General features: G+C 49.1%; 1 protein-coding gene across 4 annotated transcripts in view; it reads left to right on the forward strand.

The window, feature by feature from the left end:
* Positions 1 to 19,168, forward strand: part of LOC127229175 (core histone macro-H2A.1) — a 60,053-nt gene that overhangs the window by 9,851 nt on the left and 31,034 nt on the right. The gene's annotated exons all lie outside the window — the stretch shown is intronic.

Raw genomic sequence — 19,168 nt, forward strand, 5'->3', positions numbered from 1 at the left:
TACCCATGTCTGCTAGTTGCTAACATTTTACCTCAATTACCCGCCCCATGTTTAGGGCACAGATTCTTCTGTATGTATTTTTGGCTGTTAGGTGCCTCGTTTTCAAGGTTTTGGAGTTACCCTAGTAACGTCATCCATGGCTTTGGACTTCTTTCTGACTGAGGATCTGTTTTAGTGTCTTGGATTGCACAGGTCCATCAGGTTTGCCTAGTCCTGTTTCACCTTGAGTGACTCCAGGTTTTAGTTGTTTTCAAGTCTTCGTCGCATTGACATGTTAAAGCATCCACGCCACTTACCTTGCCAAATGTTCATCGGTCTGGGCTGCTCTCATGATAGGAGATTTAGGTCTTGCTTTTGCAGGTGAAGCAGGGCTGGTGTTGGCTCTTACTCTGCACCTGGGTTGGGCTTGTCCTGTCCCTCGTTCAAACGAAGAGGCAGCCACCAGCTTTCTGCACATCTCTCACACAGCAGTCTCTCCCAGGATGATCTAACCCTCAGAGAGCCCATAGACCATGGTGGTTATGTTGAACAAGGATTTGGGTTAGGGTTATTTATTCATTTACTTGAGACAAAGTCTCATGTAGCCCAGATTTACCCCCCCCCCCAAGTCTACAGAGCTGAGGTTGACCTTGAAAGCTATGGTGGTTATAAAACAGAGGCTTTCTTTCCATTTCTTTCATTCTGTCTATCGTAGGTGGCTCTCTTCTGTCAATCAGGCGTGCTCCACCCCCGACGCCCTCCCCCCCCCTCATTTTTGTGCTCTTGGCTCATGATTGTGTGACTTGGTGTGTGATTTTTCACTTATGTCATTGCTCATTTTGATGCTCAAACTGGCCCACGGTGGACGGAAAAGCTGCTGCTTGTGCTTTTGTTCCGTGCCCTCCTTACGTTCTGTGTGTTTTCTTGCTGTTGAGCGCAGTGGGATGCCTTAGTCTCACCCTGAACTTTTCCTGTTCCAGTCTTGGAGTCAGCCGCTTCTCAGAGGCCTGTGCTCCTTCGCACAGGTCTGATCTTATATTGTGGCCCCATTGTGGGAGACCAGCTGGGTAGGGACAAACATTACCCCTGTTTTTAGTGAGGGGAAGCGTAAAAGGACTTGCGTAGTCCGCACACATCCTTTAAGGGGCTCAGAAGGCTCCAGATGCTGCTGTCTTTTGTAATGGTGCTTATTAATTGTGTGAGCTTCCTGGGTACTAGGAAATAGCTCCCTGGTTCCTGTGGCTGCCTCTCCTCTAAGAAAGAAGAGCCTTAGCTAGATACGACACCTCTTGTGAATTGGAACAGCTAGTTGCTGGACTTCTCCCAGTTTACCCACACACCTACCCATGTCAAGCCCCAGGCCTCCGTAGAGTAGACACAATCATGAGGGGGGCGGCACTCTGTCCGTGGGGTCAGAGTGTGACACGCAGGGACGTCGGGGAGCTTTAGGCGGCTCCCTGTTCTCAGTCTTGCTTTGGGTTCTTAGAGAAAGGAGCGGTGGACCAAATCCCCTTTCTGTTCTGCTCTTTGCTTTTGTTTCACTGAGGACCTTTTCTCATCCACCCTGCTCAGTTCTCTGACAGTATTAGCTGTCACTCTAACCTAGGGCCGCTTTACTGTTTGTAAAATGACATCCTAGTCCCCGCCCCAGTGAGCTTTAACTCAGAGGTGGGTGCAGCTGCCAAGTACTCATAACAGTATTCTCCATGTACCAAAGGAGAACATAAGAGATGCAGGAAGTTTCCACAAGTTCTATTCTGAGGTGACTGGGTTGCCACTTCCCTTAAGGATGGCAAGGGGAGCCATCCTTGCCCACTGTGACTTGTTCGTCCAACTGGTCCACCCACCTGGCCTCCCCTGGCACCCATAGGATGTCTTAAAACTATTGATGAATTCTTCCAGAAGCTTCCATCATTGGATACCTCAAGATGCTTCCTTAGCAAACTCTCATCTGGTACTCAAGGTTCCCCGTGTCTTGGGTTCTGAATCATTTTCTTGGAAATGTGAATGATTTCTCAGGCTATGGATGAGCAGAGAGGACAAAGCTCTCAGTCTGTTAATCCAGAGCTGAGGCCAAATCAGCCTGGGAAGGTGCTGAGCTGTTGGTGCCCTAAGAACCACAGTCTAGGAGTATGGTTACACCCTGTGGAGATTGTATTTACAGGGCCATCATGCAACTGGTCTTTCTGTTCCTCTTAAGGATGGAGGGAGGTGAGAAGGTATGCATGTGTGCATGTGTCTTGCTCTGGAAACTTGAAGCTGGCGTTGATTCCTACCCCTGGGTGGGGAGCCCAGTTATCTGAGTCTAACAGCCAGCCTCCTTCCCAAAACCTCTGCACTGGGGTCATGGCTGGCCCAGCCCTTCCACGGCCCTGTTGGAAGTACATGGTGCTGTCCCCGTGTCCCTGGAGTGCCTCAGCTTTGCTGTATAGCCTCCTGGCTCTTGGTCACCCACTCTACCTCTTGAGAGTGCTGTGTATACTGATGCTGCTTCTGAAACATGGAGCTTGTATTTCACATTACACAATCAGCAACAGAATGAAACATTGTTAATGTGAGGGACAATGAGGCAGTCCAGGGCAGATTCAACCCAGCCATCATCTTTGACCTCATGGGATTGGAGACCTTTAAAAAAGATGTGTTGTCTTTTGAACCATGTGTATATGCGCGTGTGCAGGGTGTGTGGAGAATATGTGAACGTGAGTGCAGGTGTCTGCAGAGGCCAGAAGCGGGCACAGAATCCCTGGAGCTGGACCTGCGGGCACTTGTGAGCTGCCTGACACGGGTGCTGCTGACAGAGCTGGTCCTCTGCAAGAGTGGAACCACTCCTACCCGGACTGTCTTCCCGCTCACTGGGGACTTTATGATGAATGATACTTTAAAGAGATGTGGTTTCTGCTGCAGGCCCAGAAAACCAAAGGGCCTCTCTCCCTGAGCTCAGCACAGTGTCAACAGTGGGAATTATGATATGAGAAATGGGACTTGGGGGCTAGAGAGATGGCTCAGTGAGTGTGAGCGCAGACAGCTTTTCCAGAAGACCCAGGTTCAATTCCCAGCACCCACGTGGCAGTCACAACTGTCTGTAACTCCAGTATCAAGGATCTGATGTCTTCAAGGGCACCAGGTATGTGTATGCTGCACATAACATGCAGGCCAAACACTCATACATATAAAATAAATAAATCTAAAACTAGAAAAGACATAGAACATTACTTCTGCTCCCCTGGAATTTCCATTGCTGTAGGATGATATTTAAGGGTAGTATAATGTGTGTGTGGCTAAAATCAGGATGACCAGATTCATACTTCCTTAAAAAGAAAAAGAAATACCTACATGAAAGCTTTGGAATGCCCAGAAGAAGTGGCTTCTGAGGAGGGCTAAGTTAGGAGATACAAAGTATCACCTTAAAGAAAGAACTGTGTCTGGCTTGGCATAGACTCTCCAAGCTGGGCCTAGGAACACTCAGGTCTCCTGCACAGAGAACCTGTAATGTAGATAGTGCTAAAATAACAAAGATAGATAGTCGCCTTGGGAAATTGCATGCACTAAGTTAGGGAGGAACCTCGTGCTAGGCAATGGGACTGGAGACAAGATGCCTGCCTTAGGAAGTTAGCCCTGTAAGGAAGAGCCTTCATGACCTCTCAGCCCAAGTCTTGAGAGAACAGGTCTGGTCCTCCCGTGATCAGACAGACCACTTTGCTGCTGTTGTCCAGACACCCTGTTATGTAACCTGGTCACACACCTTAACTTTCTAGAGACTTTAGCCTGTGTGCCAAATTGAAGTCTGCCAGTAAAGGGGTCATGCAGGTAAGCAGTGTGGGAAATGGTGGCTGCCTGCTCCCAGGATAGACCATCCCTAAAGGACCACTGATTTGAGTCAAAGCTGGCTGTTTAACAACCTAGTGTCGCCATGTTATATGGATCTTGTAGGATCAGGTGGTGGCCTGTGGTTTTTCTGTCTTGCTTGGGTCAAATGTATAAAATGACATTCATCAACATTTGCATATTGCTAATCCCCTACATTTTTCATTGTACCTCCCAAACCCTGCCGCATACCCATCCCCCACCCCACCCCCCACCCCACCCCGTTTCTATTCTTGGTCTCCCCTCTCCCCATGTCGTCTCCTGGTCAGTGCTACAGGTCAGATTCTTGGCTAATGGTTGTGAAGTTTCAGGGCTAGCTCCTGACTTGGAGAAGAAGCCCCTCCTGCTCCTGGGTGTGATCTGATGACCACTGTTCTGCCTGGATGAGGTCTGGGACCTGGGCCTACCTGCACTAAAACCCCAAGAACAAGGCATGGCTGCTAAATGTATTCTGCCAACTGGGTTTGGCTGACAAAATGGTCATCTTCACCCATGTAGCTTGTGTGGCTTCTGGTCTCTAACGCCAGATAAATATTGCATATGCCACAGTCTATTCCCACCTCACCTCTTAGGGAAAGGGGAGAGAGAGAGCTCTCCTGGTAGCGACATACCTTGCTACACAGATGTGCCTTGCAGCTAGCAACTGTCACACTTGCCACTCCGAGGAGAAAAAGGATTCTATAAACTGAAGATTGGCTTAGGCAAGGCCTGCAGTTAATCTGTCACTTTCTTTGAAAACGAGTCCCAAATATCTTTCTGCTTTCCTTTCTGGGACACCCCGGTGTGTCCTGAACTAACACAGCTAAAAATAGAGTAGAAAGAGGAATCGATTCAGGCGGAGTGCTGTGGTGCTCCACAGCCTTGGAATGCCTGCATCCCTTGTCAGCATGGCTGCTCATGACACTGTGCTCCTCAAAGGCCAACGCCAACCTCATCTTCCTTAAAACAAAACACAGAAATGAGAAGCCAGACGTTGTAAGGAGTCAGGGTTGCAACAAGGAGAGAGACGGCTACTGAAATGTAAAGGTCACTGCGCAGAGGGCATTTGGATCCGTGTGTCTTCCTTTTCAGGCTTTGTGAGTATTTTGTGTTTGGGAGTTTAGGGAACTGAAATGCACTTGTAATCCCACCAGCCAGAGGGAGCGGCTGGCTCAGCAGCCTCTGTGAGCAGGAGTGAACAGCTTCAGTCTGCTGGCCACTGACGCCAAGGATCAGTGTTCTTCGTTGGTAACAAATCACAGAATTGGTGCATAGTCTCACACAGTGGACTTTGGAGTAACTAAGGCAGTTAAGGAGCTGTGGCCGCCTGCAACCTCAGGCCTTCGTCTCCCCAGGGAGGTGGACTACTCCAGGGAGCCCTTAAACAACTAATGGAGCAGTGTCAGCAGTCAAAGGGTTCCCTTGGAGTATGTATGCTTTGGGGCTAAAGGGAAGAGCCTGGAAGCCAAGGATGGGCCTTGGAGCTGCAGCCCAGAGACTGGCTTCCTCCACTGCGCAGGCTTCTGTAGAGCTCCCAGACTGAGTCCTTAGAGTCCTTGGTCTGGCGTTAGTTTCTCTTATTCTCTTTTACTTTTGATTTTTGAGATAATACAGTTACATTTTACCCTGCCCTCTTACCCCTACCTTCCCCACTTGCCTTCAGATTCATGGCTTCTTCATTGTTACTGCACACATGTACGTGTGTGTTATTTACACGTATATTCTTAACTATAGTCCATATATTATTTGTAGGTACGTTTTCAGAGCTGACCATTTGGCACCGAACAATTTGTGTGCTTTTTCCTGGTGAAGACCCCCCCTCCCCTCCCTGTGGGTGTTTCCTTGTCTACCTTGGCATATCCACTGGCGTCACCCTTGTTAGGCTCACGTTTGGCAGTCCTGGTGACACTTTATGGGTGTAACTAGGAGATTCAGCGAATCCCCTGCCCCTCAGGCTCTTACGCTGTTTTGCCCGCTTTTATGCAGCATTCCCAGGGCCTTAGGTGAGGGAGTGCACTGTAGGGGTGAAGATTATACCTAGCTGCGGGTATAAAGGTGTGTGTAGATTGCAGTTAGGGATTACGCTGGCTAACCTAGCTTTCCTAAGAGTCCATGGACTTGTCCAGGAGCAGATGGGACACGAGCATGCTCAAGTAATTGTTCCAGGCTCCCCTTCTCTCACAGGACTCAGGGTTGGATCACAACATTTACACCAGACTTCATTTGTATTATAACTTAGTGCTTAGGCTTTTTTTGTATGCTTATTTTATTGTTTTGAGAGAGGGTCTCATCTTGTAGCCCTGACTTTCCTGGAACTCACAGAGATCTGCCTCTCAGATACTGGGATTAAAGGTTTGGCCTCCACACTCAGTGCTATTGCTCTGCCACTCACCCCTGTTTTGAAGTGTAGCCCAGGCTGCCCTAGAAATGACTATGCATCCATGTCTGGTAGGGATAGGGTGACCGTAAACTCAGAATCCTCCAGCCTCAGCATCCCCAGTGCTGAGATTGTAGGCAAATACCACCACACTCAGCTCATTGGTCCTCTTAACAGCATCTTTCCCCCTTCATTAATGTGGTTCTGGGGAGATCCTAGGACTTCAAAAGTGCTGGGCAATGCTTTGCCACTGGGCTGCATCATCAGCCCATGACAGAACAAATTCCTTTCAACAAAGGCCTATGGGCCTGTGGCGTGTTCACCAAACCCAAAGACATCTAGGTTTTCTCCTGTTACCTTCTAGGGGGGTTATGTTTTTATTTTCTACAGTTAGGTCTGTAGGGTATATTTTGAGGTGTTTTTCCCCAATAATGTAACATCTATGTTGAGATTGTTTATGTAGATGTTCACACATATTGTACCTGTTGAAAATCTGTCTTATTGAAGATAAACCACAGAGCTTAAAAACTTTAGTGAGCATGGAGGCTCACTGTGTCTTCATGATATCTCTCTCCTTTTAAAAATATTTAGTTTCCATCCTGACTGCTGTTTCCCCTTCCTCCTCTCCTCCTAGTTCCTTCCCCCACCTCCCCTCTGCCGGCACCATCCACCCCTCCTCTGCTTCTATCCAAAACAGGGCAGGCCTCCCATGGACATCAACAAAACATGACATACCAAGTTTCATAAGACCAAGCCTTGCATTTAGGCTAGGGGAGGCAGCCCAGTATGAGGAATAGGAAAACCAGCAGAAGAGTCAGACAGCCCCTGCTTGGACTAAACCGCCCAACTGTCACATCTATGCAGAGGGCCTAGGTCAGTCCCATGCAGGGTCTCTGGTTGTCGGTTCAGTCTCTGAGAGCCCCTGTGAGCCCAGGTTAGTTGACCCTGTGCTTTTCTTGAGATGTCCCTGGCTCCTACAGGATTCCCCAATCATGGCCTAATGTTTGATGGGTCTCTGCATCTGTTTGCACAGGTCCTGGATGAAGCCTCTCTGATGATAATTGGGGTAGTCACCAATCTATGAGAATAGCAGGATGTCATTAGATTGACTTTTAGTCATGTTTGGTTCTATTCTAGGTACCGGGCCATCAAACCTCTGAGTCTCAACACTCCATGCGGTGTCAGGGGTGGGCTCACTCTGGTGGCATGGATTTCGGGCTGGACCAGTCACCGTTTGGCCACTCCCACAATCTCCATGCACATCCCGTAGACAGGACAGACTGTAGGCTGAAGGTTATGTGGCTGGGTTGGTGTCCACCTGAAGTCTTTCTTGGTCACAAGAGATGGCCAGTTCACTCTGCAAAGCGGGGTGTCATCCTTGTAGATTCCCACCAGTTTCCCTGGCTTCTGCCTGACCCTGAAATGACCCTCCCAGTTGTCTCTTTCAGTCCTCTCTCCCCGCTTCCTGGTTTCTCTCGAAGGGCAATCTGACCTGTTCACCTGTGCCACCAGCGTCTGCAGGAGAACAGACAAGCTCTGCGTTAAGGGTCCGCTCGGAGCACCCTGAGGTGTTTCTGGTTTCACATAGCAGTGGCATTGCCTGTATGTGCCTTCTTCCATCTGGGATCCGTGTCTGTTGATGGTAAATACTCTCGGGTTGTTTGTGAACCTGATGATGTCTCTCTCAGTCTCTCTTTATAGATTACAGGTTTGACATGTATTAGTGTTCCATTCCACCTTCTCTCTGGTAATCTTTTTTTCCCCAGTCTCTTTTTGAACGTTCTAGATAAGCACTTCCAATTTGGGTATGTGCTCTCTGAGTCTTTCCAGGTTATTAATTCTCTCTTCAATGATATGTAATCCGTGGTTCAGTCAGTAAATTTTATGTTATAAAAAAGGCCAATGTGTGTTGGTGTACCAGTGCCATGGGGCACATTGTAGGTCGGAGGTCAACTTCTGGGGGTTCAGTCTTCACCGTCTCCTTTTGAGGCAGGGTTCCTTATTTCTGCTGTTGCACTGCCCACTCCAGGCTAGCTGGCCTGTAAGCTTCTGGCTGATTCTTGGGTCTCCACCCCTATCTTGCCTTAGGAATGCACATCACCGTGTGGGCTCTCTGTGGTTTCTGGAATTGAACATGGGTCACCAGAAGAAAATGCTCTTGCCACTAACTACACTGGCTCATCCCCAGGCCAGGCCACAGCTTTCACATCTCACCTGTGATCCTCTGGTTTCTCTTAAGTTCTATTGGAGCTCTTAAAAAATGTCAGCTTGTCTTTATTTAAGATAATTTCTTGCTTTTACTTCACTTTTTAGTTATCATTATATTCAAATTTTACAGTTATTGTATATTCTTTAAATAATGGTATGAAATCTTTAAAAATTTGTTTATTTTAATTTTATGTATATGGATATGTATGTAAACATACCTGTGTGTACAGTGGAGGTCAGATCCCTTAGAACTGAATTTACAGACAGTTGTGAGTATCCATGTGGGTGCTGGGAACTGAATCCAGTTCCTCTACAGGAGTGGGCAATATTTCTAACTGCTGAGCCATCTCTCCAGCCCCTTGATATGATGTCTTCATTAGTCCATCTCTGCTGGAATGGACTGTGAGTGACTGTTCAGAAGGGGACACATGGACACTCACACACACACACTCACACACACTCACACACAAGTGCACACACTCACACAGACATACACACCCATACACACTCACACACACTCCCACACACGCACACACACACACTCACATACATACACATACACACACTTGCACACACTCACACACACATATACTCTCTCACACACACTCAACTCTATACATATTTATTTTGTATGTATATGTGTGTGAACATGAGCATGCGTCCACATGTGTGGGGGTCAGAAGACAACTTTTGGGAGTTAGGTTCCTGAGATTGAACTCAGGTTTTATCAGTCCTGATGGCCAGAGCCTTTCCCCACTGAGCCATTACCCCAGCCATATATATTGTTTGACAATTGTACGTCTGTATAATGCGTTTTCATTTCTATTACTCTTTCTGATTCCTCTCTCCCTTCTGCTGAACTCCAACAGGCTTCTCTCCTGCTCTCAAGCGTTTTGTTTTTGCACACTGCTGACTTTAATTAAGGATACCTGTGTGAGGATGGGTGGAGGGCAGTTATTTACATCACTGAAAAAATTGTCTTGCTTTTAATGGTTTCATTTTTCACATTCTTTCTCTGAAGCATTTGGAATTTATCCTGATACATGGTGTAAGATAAAGATCTGTCTTAGTTTTGTTTCATTTGGTAAGCTGGCTTCTCCAACACAGTTAATTGAAGACCCCTTGTCCCCCTGAGCTGAGGTGATGTCTAGATCACACAGACATTTCCTGGGACAACAGGGACAGCTTCTGGAGCCTTTCTGTTTCATCGCTCTGTGTGGTCACACACTTTTCCTGGGAGCAGTTTGTCACGCCCTGGGTGTGGTGTGCACTGCTTCTCTTTAGTTTATTTTCTGTAGTAATTAAAGCTCCCTGGTAAAATTCACCCGACAAACGGTACTCAGGAATGCATAGCACCTCTTCCCACTCTTTGCCTGTTTGTTCTGATATGTGTACCTTGTGAAGATAGTCTTTTCTTTTGGTATTCCAGAATAAATCTAGGAAATGGCACGAATGGGCTGATTCAGTGGGAACGATCTGAGGATCTTTAATGATCCCTATCCCCTCTTATCGCTTACCAAGCTCAGTCTTCACGTGGGACTGTGAGACGGTCTTGCCAGCGTCCCGGACCCAGCCTGGCCTGCTCTCCTTCGGGATGGCAGTTTTTACTGTCTGCACTGTGGCCAGAGCCTGTATTCTGATGTATGAAACCAGGCCAGGGCCTTGGAGAACAGCCTCCTGTATGCCTTTCACACTCCCCAGACCACACCAACGATCGGGCCTCCCATTCAGTAATTCATCCGGAATGACCTACTTGCTAAAGACTCATCGAGCCTGACCAAGTGCACAAGCTGTATCAGTGCACCATGTGTCAGGCTTGTCAGAGGCCATCGCTGTGACCACAGTGCAGGGATTCAGAGGGAATGATGGGCTTCAGGAGGAGTGATGGGCTTCAGGGGGAGTGATGGGCTTCAGGGGGAGTGATGGGATCCAGGAGGAGTGATGGGATTCAGTGGGAGTGATGGGATTCAGGGGGAGTGATGGGATGCAGGGGGAATGATGGGCTTCAGGGGGAGTGATGGGCTTCAGTGGGAGTGATGGGATTCAGGGGGAGTGATGGGATGCAGGGGGAATGATGGGCTTCAGGGGGAGTGATGGGCTTCAGGGGGAGTGATGGGCTTCAGAGGGAGTGATGGGATTCAGGAAGAGCGGGAGAAAGACTAGTCAGGATGATGAGCTGATGCGCCTCAGGAGGGAGTGGGCAGTGATGGCTTGTGCTGCGGGGAAACTCGGGAGCTACTCTGCACCCAGGAGTTTTAAATGAAGCAGAATTGAGAGCAGTGGCCCACACCTGTGTGAGGAGGACACGTGACCGGGCAGCTGTCCCTGGCAAACAGGGATTTAGAAGGCTCACACAGACTGCTCTTTCCTGTTGCTCCGGAACCACCAAGGCCTGTCAGCCTCGCCATGATCAGCTAGGAGCCATCCAGCTCTTAAAAATTCCCACGTCCCTAAAGGGCCCCAGGACATCTCTGTGCATCACCACCAGGAACTGCTTCTGAAAACTCGGAGGGAGAGGGAAGTAGGTAAGGATTCCACATTGTCTCTTCCAAGATTTCTCACTGAAATGACAGTGGCCACTGAGAGACATTTACAATACTCTGTATGTCTAGTCAACCCGGAATTAAATACCATAAAACAACAACAAAACTTCTCAGAGCTGTAGTGACCAACAGACAGGTATTGACCACACTGAGCCCCCTCTTTCTGTCGTATCTTTCCTCAGCCCCCTTCCGGGCTTGGGTGCCAAGGTGACATAAGCCATCCTCGGATTTGCCAGGCACCCACTCAGTCTGCTGCGCTGGCCCTGGTTCCTACCTTCCATCCCTTCTCTTCTGACCCCCACCACTTCCTTATTTAGCAGTTGCATCTTCCATTTAGAGGCTGGAAAGCCTGTGTCCCCAGGTCTCCAGAGCTGCCGCCATCAGCAGCTTCCTGGCTGTGTGCTGTCACTGTGAGATCTTACGCCTGTCTGTCTGTAGGGGGCTGTTCTGGGTCTTTACAGAAGCCTGACTCCTTATAGCAGTTTCAGCTGGCCCATTTGGAAACCCAGACCCCTCTGCAAATGGCTAAGGATGGCCTGATGTTACTTGCAGTGATCGGTAGCTGAGGTAAACCACGGTGAAATTTTACTTGTTGTCGTTATAAATCTGGACGTCCGATGACTGCTGAAATTCAGTGTCTGTATTCACTGAGGAAACAGGACAGCTTAGCTGAGGCAGCCCCGTTTCCCCTGCCCTCCTGGCCCCACCTCGGGCCCCACTGGTCCCTAGTCTACATTCAGGGCCTGGTTTGACATAATATTTTGTTGAGTGTCGGGCAAGTGCTTTTGAGGGTGGAGCCGTTTATGTTTCTTGAGCTCTTAACTATGTGCCAGGCACCCGTGAAATGTTTTACACGGGGCAGCTCACTAAATCCACAAGCCACCCAAAACTCCTCCAGAGCTACCCAGCACGGTAACTCATCTCCCCAAAGAGCAGCTCTACAGGCCTTTCTGGGGTTGAACCCTCAGCAATTAAGAGGATTGGGACGCAGGACCACTCCCCTGTGTATGTCCTGGGCACCTCAGGAGGACTAGTGTACATCCAGTCTTTGTTCTTAGTGAAGGCTAAGCCCCAGGGGGGAGAGCAGGCTCCAGAGCAGGTACATGTAACTGCCAGAGAGTGCATGGGGGGGGGGGTAGCGGCATGGAGACACTTCTGTGGCCTGGTGTGGGCCAGGGAAACATGTCCTGCAAGAGGAGACTGGCGGATGACAGGTACAAGGCCAAGGTGAGGGGAGCCCAGAGCAAGTGTGGGAAACGGTCGGAGCATGGAGGGCATGGTCCTTGGGGTGACCGGTACTGGGGTTTTGGGAAGACCCTGGCCCATGCTGGCAGCTGCAGAACAAGGTGCTTGGGGGCATCTGCACAGCCAAGAGCCTCGGGGGGATGTAAGGAGTACAGGTTTTTTCTGCCCGCCACCACTCTTGTCCCGTCGCCGCGCCTGCCCCAATTAACACACAGAGACTCTGTATTTGATATGATGCTGTTGGCCAGGTGCTAGTTTCTTATCGGCTAGCTCTGTCTTAATTATTAACCCATTTCTATGTATTTCCACGTGGTCTTACCGAGAGCGGAGGAATGGCGGTTCTGTTCTCTCCAGACTCTCCATCCTGACTCCTCCTTTCTACTTCCTCTTTCCTCCTTGTCTCCTAGTCCCTCCTATCTTCCTTTCCTATTGGTCAACAGTGCTTTATTCATTAATCAGTATGAGAAACATATATACATAATGACATCTTCCATCATCTCCTCTTTTCTGTCTAAATAAAAAGGGTTTTAAGCTTAACATAGCAAAATATATAACACAACAGTTATCAAATAAGAATCACAGTTAACAGTATTTAGTCCATTAACATTTAGCAAGATTTAAGAAAATATTTCATCATTTATTTTATCTTGTGAGTTTAAAGTTCTATATGTACCTTATCATTGAATCCTAACTAAGGAAAACTATAACCATAACTATTTGTCTTTAACTCCTTCAAAGACCACAGAAGGATAATATATAAACTCTAGAGATGACAGAGACAACTCACTGCCTGGTCGCCCGAAGTTCTTTTGTAATCTTCCATCTTCAATCTATAGGCCATAGTGTGTCTGGCAGACTCTTCAGCAAAGTAGGAAACTTTAAACTGTCTTCTTGTATTGGCAGTTTGTCAGTCATTTTTTTCTGTGTCCTGCATACTGTCTCGCAGACTCTTCCATGAAGCAGGAACTCTGTAGCAATGTCCATCTTGAATCACCAGTCACTTTTCTGTGGGTCCTGTATGTCCAGTTTATACACCATAAAGTCAAACAGTCCAGACAAGAACAGTATCTTGTTTAAATGGCTAGTCTTGCCATATTGAAAGCAAACTCCATAATGAGTTTCTTCAATGTCTATCTTCCTTTCTGACGCAGGTGGTGTTGCCAGGAGCATTTATGTCTCACTGTCAAGAAAAACACTAAACCATTTTAAATGCCATATTTTGTAGGTCTTTGAAAGGTTTGAAGAATGCCTATTCATCTCAAATACATCTCTGTATATCTAGAAATCCTAACTCACCTAGCTATAAGTTTTGACTATTATAGGTAACTAAAATCTGTACTAAATTATACATTACATTTTTAAATGAGCTATATAAACACAATACCTAAACAAAAGGAGAAATATACATCTCACAAATTGACATTAAATTGTATCAATAAATGAAAATCCATTCCAAAACAAAGTAATCATTAAATGAAAATCCATTCCAAAACAAAGTATTCATATCTAGACCATAATCCCCTTTTTACCTTTAAAAAGAGATTGGTTGTGGTCATTAACCATTTATAACCAAGCCCATTTAAATGAAAACAAACATTTATAAATAATATTTGGGAATTTGAGTAACCAGTATGAGAAACATATACAGAATGACATCTCCCATTAGGGGGAGACCCACGGGCCTCAGACGGAAGGCCGCGCAGTAGGTGTGCACAGTTGTGTTGCTCAGGAGTGCTCTTGGGTGGGTGGGGACAGTGGAAGACAGGAAACTTCTGGATCAATATCCCTTCTTCGTTTGGCCCCTCAAAGAAGGGAGAATGGAGTGCTGGGTGTGTGCAGACTTGCTCAGACAGTGACCCCAGTGTGGGGACCCACTGACAGGACAAATGCGGTCCTGGTGAGGGTGGCCCCAGGGGCTGCAGCCCTTCTTGGGTTCTTCCTTTTGTGCTCACTCTGCTGCTCCTCTGTAACTGCTCAGCCCTGGAGAGCAACCTGAAGCTCGGTGCTGGCAGCCTTGCTGTGAGGAGGCTGTGAGGAGGCTGTGCCCTGAGGTGCCCGTGACTTGTAGCAGCAAGTCTGTGGGGCAGCACGGAGCAGCTCCGCATTGAATTCATTCACTCTCGTTTCCACTTCATTCCGTGTCTCCCTGACTTGTCTGATTCTGGTCCCCCATGGCCACGCTGCCTGTGTGAGCGTGTACGGAACAAAGCCAACGCCCCCCACAGCAAGGCAGTGTGCTGCTCTGCCCCTGGCTTTCCCTTTAGAAGTCCATCTGGGAAATGGTACCAAGAAAGAGCTTTCTAAATGAACTTCCTCTTTACCGTGTGCTCTAAGTCATCTCATTTCAGCAGGCATCTGATTGTTCACCCCTTCCCAGGCTGAATTAAGAACAAATGCCTGTGGTTTTCCATATTAAAACAAACATGCACATTAACCATTTCCTTGTAAATTAATTTAGAGACCTTGAAAGTAAGTGATCGGTGTTGCAGGGGCCCCTGCCCAGCACAAGCCAGGGCTGGGGTAGAATGGGTTTGCTTAGGCCACCTCCCTTGCCCTCCCCCCTCCAAGATTCCTGTAGCCTCCAGCAGCTGGCTCTAGCCCTGCCCTAGCGTGGTGCCCCCTGCTGGGGTCAGAGGAAAGTCCCAGACCCCATCCCAAGGCAGAGCCCGCCTGTGCGGCTGCCTGGGGTACTGCGTTCTGTCAAGGCAGGTCTGGCAGGACAGAGGTTAATAGAGTTCAAGTGCATTTTTCAAACACATGTAAACTGTTAAGTGTAACGGCAAAGGGTAAACTGCTGGGGAGGGACACCAGGGTTTCTGCTGCTTCTGCCCTGGTGTTGATTTTCATACGCGTCCATCCACCCAGTTATTTACACGGGAGAAGCCAGGGAGGGAAGTCTAGTTGCTTGCCCTTGTAATCAGGGCTGTGCTGCTGCTCTCTCTCCCCCCCTCCCCTCCCCTCCCCACCATCTCTTCCCTCCGCCCCCACCCCCACGTCTCATGCGGGTATTGTGGCCTTAGTACATAGTAGCTCGCATGCTCACGTGTACTCAGTCTACTAAGAGTTTTAGTAGTAACTCAGCCCTTACAAACCTCGGAGGTAACCCTAATCCTGTTTCATAAAATGGGAAACTGAGGCTGGGTGATGTCTTTGCCATAGCTGACAGCAAACTGCAGGAGCTGAGATTTAAATCTCTGCATCCTACAGACCCAGAGCCACCCACGGTGCAGTCACCAGTCATGGCTGCTGCCCTCGGCTGCAGGCCAGCTGGAGGTGGTATAAGCCGGCGTTTGCATCTGCAGAGGTGAAGGAGGGGTCCCTGGCATTGGAGCTGCTCAAGCACTGGGTCTGATGGGTAGGTTACAGTGAGGCGATAGTGAACGAGGGGCTCCTGGAACTCGAGCTGCAGAAGGACTACGCTTGGAAGGTGAGGTGCTACATGCCAAGAATCCAAGTGTCTCTTCAAAGCATGCATGTGACTCTGACACGTGAAAAGTGAGTGTCCAATGGAATGTGCTTCAGAGACTCCCAAGTTAGGCTACAGTTGGTCTTGTTGGTAGTCTTTGTGGGACTGGACCAGTTCACAGAGCTGACAGCAGGGGTGAGTTTGAGTGGGCCTTGTGGGAGCAGTGGAGAGGTTCATTCTCTGTATTCAACATAGAAAGACGTCTACAGTGCCTGCATAGCTTTTACTTGTGGGTTAACTCAGTTCCTCTGAGATCCCGGGGCCGAATGAGGGTGGGCTCCGAGACAGGCCAACGACAGAGAACTTTGCTATGACCAAACCTCAGTAAGGGAACAACTCTGCCAGCCGTGGTCTCTGCCCCTCCCACCCGGAAAGGTGGGGTCGGCTGTGGATTCTGTGGGAGACATGGCAGCAGACAATCCAGGTCACTGAGGGAATTGGAGAGGGCCATGGCGCGGTCAGGACACAGGAAGCTCTCAGCCGTCACCCTCCAATTGGGGTTGATGGGGTTAAAGCCTCCTGGAACGGTGTCCCAATTCTGAACTTGGTGAAGTCAGTAGAGGGATGAGGACGCAAGAGAAATACAATAAACAGATTCCTTGTCGTGTTGTTGGCTCCGTAGCAGATATTGGTATTCTCCTTGGGATTACATGAATATTTGCTCTCTTTGATTTCTGATTGTTACTTCCAATCTTTCTTTTGTTAGATGAGATGCTTCAAACAGCTCTGTAAAAGCCCCCAGATTCTTTCCTATTGCAAGGTTTGTGTTTGGAGTTTGGCTCAGCCTCACCACATCACCTGTTAGCTGTTAGTCTAATTCTGCAAGCCATGACTTCATCTCCCTGAAGGGAGGGAGAAGGAATGCTTCCATACAGCAGACTTGGGTCAGTTAGAGATGGTGTGCTGTGGTGAGGGGGAGGGGTAGAGTCTAAACCTTTGGGCTTGGGGTAAAACTGAGAAGTAAGGCTGTCAGAAGTATTCTTGCTCAGCCAGCTGTCCCAGAGATGTAACGGCTGCCAAATCGTGGCCTTGTCCAAGGCCGTGGGAATCTTACGGTGATGTCCTAAAACCATCATATTCAATGAGGCTTGGGAGCTTTGGGCTGAGAAGACAAGACCACATCACCAGTCCTGGCCACCACAACTCAGGAGCCAGTGCTCACTAGTTGTCTAATGCTAGACCTGGCCAAGAGCGGGCTGCTTGGCTGTCTTTCCAGTCAGAGATTAAAATGATATTAAAAGAACAGCTACCAAAGCACCCAGCAGTATGCCTCACGCAGCCTTTCTGCCTGGGAATCCCCTCTGGTCCTGACCTCACGTGCTCTGGACCCCAAACCAGGCCAGTGTCATCAGCCATAAAAGTTAGCCTGTCTCTGGCCAGGAAGAACATTCCAGGGGTGAAGGGTCTGGCGAGGGCTTCTGTTTCTTCCCTCCTAATGCTCTTATCCCAGCCTTCCATAACTTCTCACAGGTTCCATTTATTTATTTATTTATTTATTTACTTACTTATTTTGGTTGTAGCCTCCAGGGTGTAGCTCCTAAATAGCCCTCCGAGGAAGGGTCTAGGGACTGGGCCCTGGAAACAGTGGAGATGCAGCCGCGGGTAGTACCCTACAGCTCAGGACCTCCATGGTTTTGCCCTCCATGCCGCTTACCAAGGAGAGGGCCACATTCTGAAGAGCAGACCTCAGGCCCTGCTCCCTGCGGCCTGTATGCCTTGCCACAGTCACTCAGCGGCCGTCCTCTGCCCCTTATACAAAGGCCAGTGCACCCTGAAGAGCAAGCAGAAAGCACCCTTAGCTTATTGCATGGCCGGCGGTTTGTATCTCTTTCTCCGTGCAGCAGGCAGCCTCTCCTGGCCAGGAAAGCTTTTACTTTTATCACAGTTTCTAGAGCTTGGCCTAGAGAGGGTAGGACTGCTACTCAGCAAGGGGCTTTCTTAGGGCTTACTCGGGATGTGTCCTTCATCTTAACTGTTGTAAAATGCCCAGCCCCTCTGCTCACTGCAGTGTAGAGGCAGACTAGGGTGTGGAACACGCTTCTTGTAAAAGGTGTGTCTTTGAGGTACTCTGCCTTGTATGTCCCCTGATGATAGTGTCGCTATGGTTACTATCCGTCTGGAAAAACACGAGAGTAAACAAGCTGGAGTACTTGCTCAGTGAGCTGGAGTCTCTCTGAACCCCGTCACTGCTGTGATGGGCACAGCCCCTGCTTCCTCCCTGCGGAGTTCAGGGCCCGCTCTTTGGTGGTAGGGACCTGGGGCTGGACATTCTTGTGCATGCTGCTGGGTTTTGCAGAATGGAAGCCTTAGACTTCACCTCCTTGATACAGAAGGCAAGGAAGCAACTCCCTGGTCTGCTCTTCCCACGTGTCTCCTTGTCTCCCTGAATCCAAGTGGAACGGGCAACATGCGAGGCATCCTTGAAGTTTTCCAAAGGAAAACTTAAGGCCATAGAAGCTGGAGCCACAGATGAGACCCACGGATCAAGCTAACGAAAGCTGCATGTCCTCAGGTCTGCAGGGCTCAGCGCGCCCCTTGACCTCTGGGGCTTGCTTCCCAGGCCCTCAGTTGCTTTTTTCCATTTCTCACATGCACCTTTCCACCCAAGTCAGCGGCCCACACCACTCGGTTTCATTTTCGTCTCTAACATTTCCCTGCACGGAGAACCAAGGACAGTTTTAGAAACAACACACACAAAAATTCAGAAACCCAGAGAGACCACAACTCTCCTTCACCCCCCCCACCTCTGCCCAGGAAGGCCTTCTGCTGGCACTCCTGCAAGAACAGGAAGCAGGCTTCGTCTCCAGAAACTGCTCCCACGTGATTTGCTTGTCACGGGGTGGGCTTTCGGGTTTAGAACAGTCCACCACTAAAGGGGCCTGCATGTTCGCTGTTTGTAATAAGGAGCGGGTAAGGCACCCTTAGCACATTAGGGTCAGCAGACCATAACCTACCAGCCGCTGTCTGCATGCTCTGGCTCTAGACACTGGTGGCCCCTCCTTCCCAGTAGCCCCAGAGAAGGGGGAAAGGCTGGAGAAGGGGAGTGCGCTAGAGGCTAGAAGCTTTTGAAAATGGGCCACACCTGTCCATAATGCCTCTTAAGCCTTCCTAAGTGCTGAGTGTCAGTCCTGGGACTGCTCCCGTGAGTCCCTCTCTCTGCCTTTTACTGCCAGAGTCTGCTCTTTGGGGCCTCAGGCACCTACCTACCCGGCTAACTTTTGAGCTGTGGGTAGGTTGGTGGCCTTGCAGGGACAGGAGCCTGAGGCGGGCCGTTAGCATCTGTGACCCCTGCACCCTGAGACACTACACGTACCCTCCTGGTCTGACAGTTACAGGGACCTTTCGGGCAGCGGTTCCCTGGGTACTGAGAAGCTGCTGTGCTGAAGTTGTAGGAGAACAGCCCTGTGGGCTAAGGCGGGAAAGGTGTGGGCATTTCTCCAGCTAGTGCCTGCCGTACTGGCCAGTCTCCCTCCTCACACTGTGGCTCTCTTGTGTGTGAAGCCCAGG

Source organism: Phodopus roborovskii, unplaced genomic scaffold, assembly GCF_943737965.1.
Source record: "Phodopus roborovskii unplaced genomic scaffold, PHOROB, whole genome shotgun sequence".
Classification (NCBI taxonomy): Eukaryota; Metazoa; Chordata; class Mammalia; order Rodentia; family Cricetidae; genus Phodopus; species Phodopus roborovskii.